This window comes from Neophocaena asiaeorientalis, unplaced genomic scaffold (assembly GCF_003031525.2).
Source record: "Neophocaena asiaeorientalis asiaeorientalis breed wild unplaced genomic scaffold, Neophocaena_asiaeorientalis_V1.1 scaffold830, whole genome shotgun sequence".
NCBI lineage: Eukaryota > Metazoa > Chordata > Mammalia > Artiodactyla > Phocoenidae > Neophocaena > Neophocaena asiaeorientalis.
This window is the reverse complement of record NW_020172177.1, coordinates 457,355-464,015: the sequence shown is the minus strand read 5'-3', so window position 1 is coordinate 464,015 and position 6,661 is coordinate 457,355. Positions and strand designations below refer to the sequence as shown.

General features: G+C 48.4%; 1 pseudogene; it reads right to left on the bottom strand.

The window, feature by feature from the left end:
• Positions 1 to 671: 671 nt before the first annotated feature.
• LOC112408137 (SLAM family member 9-like) overlaps positions 672 to 6,661 on the bottom strand; it is a 10,718-nt pseudogene continuing 4,728 nt past the window's right edge.

Here is a 6,661-nt window from a genome sequence, read left to right as displayed (position 1 = left end):
TGATATATCTGTGGGGAGAAGGTGATCGCCACATCTTACTCCTTTGCCATCTTGAGAAGCTCCCCACTCCTTTTTAAAAATGTAATGTTTTCTCATGTGTTTCTAAGAATATTAAATACAGGTTTAGGGGCTTTTATTTCATTTTCTCTTGTTCCCTGCATTATCTCTCTTCCAGGTTCCTTTTTTGTTTTGTTTTTTTTAATTGATTCTGTTTGTTTGGAGGCTGTCTTTCTCAACTGAGGTTTTCCTCAAATATCTTGTGATTCCAGCACCCCATTTACATTTCAGAATAAATCACTAACTACTTGGCTAGAAGATTTGTGTGTAATGGGTGGAGTTTGTCAGTCCTCATTGTAAGTGAAATAGGAACCAAGGTAATCAGCTGAGAGTGAAAAAAGAGAAGGAAATGTTCAAGTTCTCTCTCACACCTAAATTATGATTTTGGCTCCATTGTTTATATATGGTTCAAACTCTAGATCAACCTATTTAGCACTTCAGAGCAACTTCCTGTCAGAACCTCATAGAAGAGACTTTCTTCTTATTTTAATTTCTTTCTTTTGCTAGCTGTTGAGGACTCAAGGAAATTTTAAGCTAAAGATCCCATCTTCTTCTTCCTTTATCGAAACAGAAAGAAAAACACACACACACAATGGTATAGGTCCCAGATTTTTATGAAACTTCCTGATAGTCTTCAAATCTTAAAAAGAATGTTCTCAACTCTAATCCAACTAGTTATTCATGCATTAAAAAAATATTGAAATATCTACCACAAGCCAAGAACTCTATTACCCTTTGGGTTTACAGTTATAAACAAAATAGATACAGTTCTTGTCCTCATGGGCTGAATGTCTTGTGGGGGAGAGAGACAATAAACAAGTAAACTAATGTGGTGCTCCAAGGACAATGATGCTTCAAGGATAAAGGATGACATTGCCTGAAAAAGTGTCAGCGTTACACCCCCTACTGGACTCTTAATTGCCCTCCCCACCATGTTGTAATGTTTACAAAATTCCTGAGCCCACCTGGGCAATGCTCACCTGGGAAACAGGACCTGTCCCAACTAAGGAAAGGCATATGTCCTGTCCCACTCCCACTCTATAGAAGGAAGGTATATGTGCCTTGACCAATCAGTAAACGAAATTTTCACCTTGGACCATTCCTTTGTTTTCTGGCTATAAAAACTGAGCAATAGCACATGTTCGGGCTTGAGTGTCCCAGACTACTAGGAAGTCAACACGCTGTTCTGGCAGCGACCCTGCCCTCCAATAAATTCTATCTTCTTTACATTCTGCCTTGTGTCTAGAAATTATTTTCCAACCCTCATTCAGACCACGACAACTAACAAATAAATATACATTTACAAATTGTGATAATTTGACAAAACTGAACTGGGTACAATGACTGTGAATAAGTAAGACCCGCTTCAATAAGGTGGTCAAAGGCTGCTCCAAGGAGATGAAATTTAAGTTGAATCTGGGTCCTCTGAGACCATTTACTTAATTTTTAACAAAAAATAATATATATGCACAAAATTTAATAGTTTTGTTAATTACGTATTATCATTATATATTAACTATGCTTCAAACCATTCAATTTTTCTTATGTGAATAAGCCCTCTTTTCTTTCTGAACACTTTAAAACAGTTAAGACATAAACAGATTATTTTAAACTGAAGATATGCAGCAGTTTCTTGCTTGTTTTGAACTCAGTTTGCAAAAGAAATCAGTTTTCCACTTAATCAGAATCGATGTCTCTCTCTCACTCACACCAGGAGATGCTGGTATCAGGTCACACTCCTCTCTCTCTGTGTAGACTTCCTTATCTCTGTGTCTCACAGGGTGACCCTCTTCTCACATTCTTCCTCTTGGCTTCTCCACATGTCAAGGTGAAATCTATTTAATCTGCAAAGCTCCCAGGATCAAAAAGAGAAGAAACTCTTTCCTCAAGGAGCAGAGTAGGAAGGAACCTGAATAAACAATGATCACAGGTTAGGAATTGGGTAAAAGGAAGAGAAGAAAAGAATTGGGAAGACAGGGAAACAGGGGAAGGAGTATTCCAGGAAGAAAAGTCAGAGGTGTGAGTGGGCTGGAGACCCCTTGAGGAAGCTGGATCTGGGGATGGAGCTGAAATGTCCTCCAGGCCCCATAGAGAAGGAGGGAGAATGTTAATGTCTGAAGCCAATTATCCTGTTTCCTTGTGTCCCATTACACCCAGCCTAGGCTGCCCCTTAAAATCTTGTCAGATTCACACTTCAGACACCTATTATTACATGCTGTGTATTGGAGATGCAGAGAAGGGTAAGCATGGGCTTTGTCATGGTTCAGTGGAGAAGACAGACACATGCACAAAGGCCATTATACAGCACGCTCAGTGCTCTCCTAAAGTCATTTACTAGGGTTAGCCGCAGATCGTGATGATTGTAACCGTGAGTTCCCCAAGGGGTGGGAATATATCCAGACCTCTTCTTCACTGTATCTTCAATGACTAGAACAACACAGGGTGCCTTAAAAATGCTCTGTAAATGCATGTTGCTTAATGAAGAAAGAGGTGCAATAATATTTATACCTTAGATAGTGGGCAGACATCATAGGGTTTTTTTTTTTTTTTTTTTTTTTTTGTTTTTTTTTTTGCGGTACGCGGGCCTCTCACTGTTGTGGTCTCTCCCGTTGCGGAGCACAGGCTCGGCGGTCATGGCTCACGGGCCCAGCCGCTCCGCGGCATGTGGGATCTTCCCAGACCGGGGCACGAACCCGTGTCCCCTGCATCGGCAGGCGGATTCTCAACCCCTGCGCCACCAGGGAAGCCCCATCATAGGGTTTTAAGCGAAAAGAAACACAAGCATGGCTTTCATTTAGAATTAATCCCCTAGCAGCACAGTCAGGAGGACGATTGGGAGGGGAGGGGAGTTAGGAGACCAGGTGAGGAATACGTGAAGTGAGGATGGTGTGAGCAAGGGCTGGTAGCGTGAGGAAGACGAGGGCTCCTAATAACCAGCTTTCTGCCTTTGGCAACAGGAAGAAAACAAGGGGCATGGGGAGAGGCATGGGCATGGGGCAACATCAGTCCTGGGAAGGACTGTGACCCGAGAGAAGAGGTCCAGGAGAGAAAAGCCCACATGGCTGAGGAGAGCAGGTCGAGGGTAACAAAATTGAGGAGTAGCCCCTGAGATTACCTATCAGGATGCTACAAGGGCAAACCACCACAAGGGGTTGAGGAGTGAATAGCTGGTGAGGAACCAGAGACAGGGAGCAGAGACAACTGTTTCAGAAGTCAGTGGAGAAGAGGAGAGGAACAGGTGTGTTTGGACCGAGGCAGTTTCCTGTCATGGCCTGTGGAACCCAGGAGAGGCCACCCTTGCCCACCAGAGGAGCACAGCCCTGTTACCCTCTCGGAGCAGCTCTAGGCAGGAGTAGGGGCTGAGGCTTCTCTGAGGACACAGGCAAGGAGGTCTGGGACCCCTCCTCAGTGGGCTCTGCAGGACTGAGTGAGGATGGGGGAAGCACCTTCCCTCAGGGAGTGCCGGGAATGAGCCAATACCCAGCTGAGTCTGCTGCAAGTCCAGGCATGGGGGTCTGGGGCCGACAGAAGGTGGGCAGAGTGGGATGGTAGTGCCAGAACCCTCATCTCCTGCCACCCCAGAGATGCTCCCTCCTGCAAACTAATCCTGCCCTATTTTTCTTTAACCACTCCTAGAACCCTGAGGAAGGCAGGCAGGGATGCTGTGAATCTGGACCGAGTCTGCAGTGAAAGGTTCTCAGAAGGAAGCAGTTACCTGAGCAGAGGGGCCTGACAGGGATGGAGTGGAGCTCTGGCTGATGGGGTTCTTGGCAGTACAGCGATACCTGTCACTGACCCCAGATCTCCAGTACACGCTGAGAGTGGTCCCCCCGTGAGACACAACTGCCCCCTGGCCTTGGGGGTCCCAGCTATACTTAACATCCTCTCCAGCCTTGTCCATCCAGCAAGCCAGGGTGATGAAGCAAGTCCCATCCTTCATGATCTGAGAGCTGGCCGTGATATTGGGCTCTTGAAGACTCTCTGTTCCAAGAAGGGATAGTTCAAGCTATGAGAAGGCTCTGGCTTGGCCAAGCAGAGGAGAAGAAAGGTCAGAGTTCAAACGTAGGCCCTCTACCCCCCACCCCCACCATAGCCGCGCAGGGTGAAATCCTTGGTGTTGTTGATCGGGGGACTCTGCAGAGTTATCCAGGCTTTACAGGAGCCAGAGTCCTGCAGCCTCAGGGAGCTGATCTGAAAAGAGTAGTCGTGGCGGAAGACACTCACTCTCTGGGTTCTTGACCACACAGGTAAAGTTCAGAGCACTGTTCCCAGGTCTCAGGGAGACACTGAGGACAGACCCTCCGTGGGACACAACAGTCCGGGGCCCCAGGGGTATCCAGCTGTAGGTCACAGTGCCTCCTCTGCTTTCTGCCATGCATGTTAGGATGACGAGGCAGTGTCCATTCCCACTCATCCTAGAGCTCACTGTGACACGGGGCCGGGCCAGCTGCCCTTTGTGTGCAACAAAGAACGAACGGAAGACTGGAAAACTGCTCTGGACCTTCCCTTCACAGGGCAGAAGCAGGAGGCGTGGCTGCCAAGACCCTGCACCACCCTGAATATACATAAGGAACAACAGAGGCAGAAGCTGGCCACGTCTATTCTCAAGCTTTGGGCTTTATAAGGCATGTCACTTAATATCTCCTCAGATTCCCAGAACAATCTTATGAAGTAGGTAGGGAAGGTGTTATATCTACTCTATTAAGTTACTTGCCCAGAGTCTCATCGATCCTAAATCCAATGGATCTGACCTCAAACTGAATTCCCACCCTGCACTGAGTAGATGAAGGCTGTCTGTGCGGGCAAACAAGGAACCGTGTTGTAATTACATCTTCCTCCAGTAGGGGGCTCTGCAGTATACACTGAGCTTCCAGATGCTGAACCAGGCTCCCAGAGGAGGTGGCCCTATGCCTTTGAGGTTTCTCCTACGTCCTTGCATTCCCTTCCACCTCCACTCCATCCCTTCTCACCCCAGGACCAGGCACCCAGATGCTCTCCTTAATGTATCCAGAGTCTCGTTATTTGCCCACCAGCCTCCCCAGGCCAGAATCAGGACGGTTTGAGGGCAGCAGCAAGAACAGTTGCAGACAACAGACAATCAGGACAGGCAACAAAGCCACAAGGCTTGGGAGAAGACTGCTCTGCCATTGGGCCTCTGCCCTGGGGTCCACCTGACAGTAGCCCCAGGGGCAACTCAACTGTGCAAAATAGGACAACACAGCCCGGAATGTCCCCCAGGAGAAGGCAAGCTGGACATGTCCGCTGCTGGGTAACTTCCTGCTGCCTCACTCCAGTGTGTCTTCCATAGACCAGGCCCTGGGATCCAAACCCTTCCCCTGCGACCCCTCCTGCAGGCCCTTGTCTCCTCAGTGTCCTCTCAAGCTCAGGAAGATAAATACAGGGACATATGAGAAATCCAGGGTGTGGCATTGGGGTACCTGAGTTCTATTCCCAGCTCTCTGCATCTTTCTAGCCCTCTGTCACGGATATGTCATTTTTTTCTCTCTGAGACTCAGTCTCCTTAGCCTATAAATCAAAACCCCTTTCCTGCCTGTCAGCAAGGCTGTCACGAACCGCCACTGACTTGGGAAATACCCTGTGAAGGATGAAAGCCTGGCGCCTTATCATCACTCTTGCCCCAGGAGCCCTCTCTGGAAGACCCCACCTCTGATTGGTTAGCACAGCTTTGTATCCTGCCCAGAACGCGCACTGAGCTCGTCTTCCCAGAATGACCATCAGCATAGTGAGAGGGCCCTCCCACCATCCCTGGGGTGGACAGTCCTACCCCAGGTCCCAGCAGCCCCTCACCCAGTGTTCCCTCGCCCTGTCTGAGGAACAGGCCACAGCCATTCCAGGCCAATTTATGGCAGAAATGCTTTCTCCCCACCCATGTGAACCTGACCTTGGCAATTCCATCATCCCCGACTTAAAAAAAAAAAAAAATGCCTTCACCTAATAGGAATATTTCCTGTCACCTAACCCAGGAAGATGTCTGAGAAGGATATCCACTTTCTCTCCATCACTTAGCTTCCCGTGTTCATCCTCATTCCTCATTGGTACCTTTCCTGCTACCCACTGTAGAGGAACGGCTCTGCCATGGCATCATGGTGACCTTGCCTGGTGAACTTGCCATCCATGGCCTCCTTGCTCCTCAAGCAAAGACTAGAATCACGGCTAATCCGAGTCTTGCAAAAGGCCTTGTGATCCTCCCAGAACACGACAGGAGGGTGGCCTGTGAGGAATTACCTTGAAGCCATCTCCCACAGGCCTCCCACTGGTCCCTCCTGGGAGGCTGTCATGAGCAGTTTGTCATGGGGTTCAGGGCTTCCTGCTCCACCCTCGCAGAACAGAGCTGCTGACTACAAAACCTCTTCTCTGAAGTCTAGAATTTATTTCGCAGCAACGTCCGTTATGCTCATCCGGTTCCTTTGTTCTCAGTGTCATCATTTCTGGGGTGTGGGATGAGGACCTTTGGCCCCTCTCCCTCTCACTACCTATATAAGTAATAAGCTGTTTGAATCTAAAAGTACCTGACTGTGTCTTCACTGGCCGATCTTGCTGCTGCATATGCCTGACACGCCACCCCACCCCCACCCCCACCCCC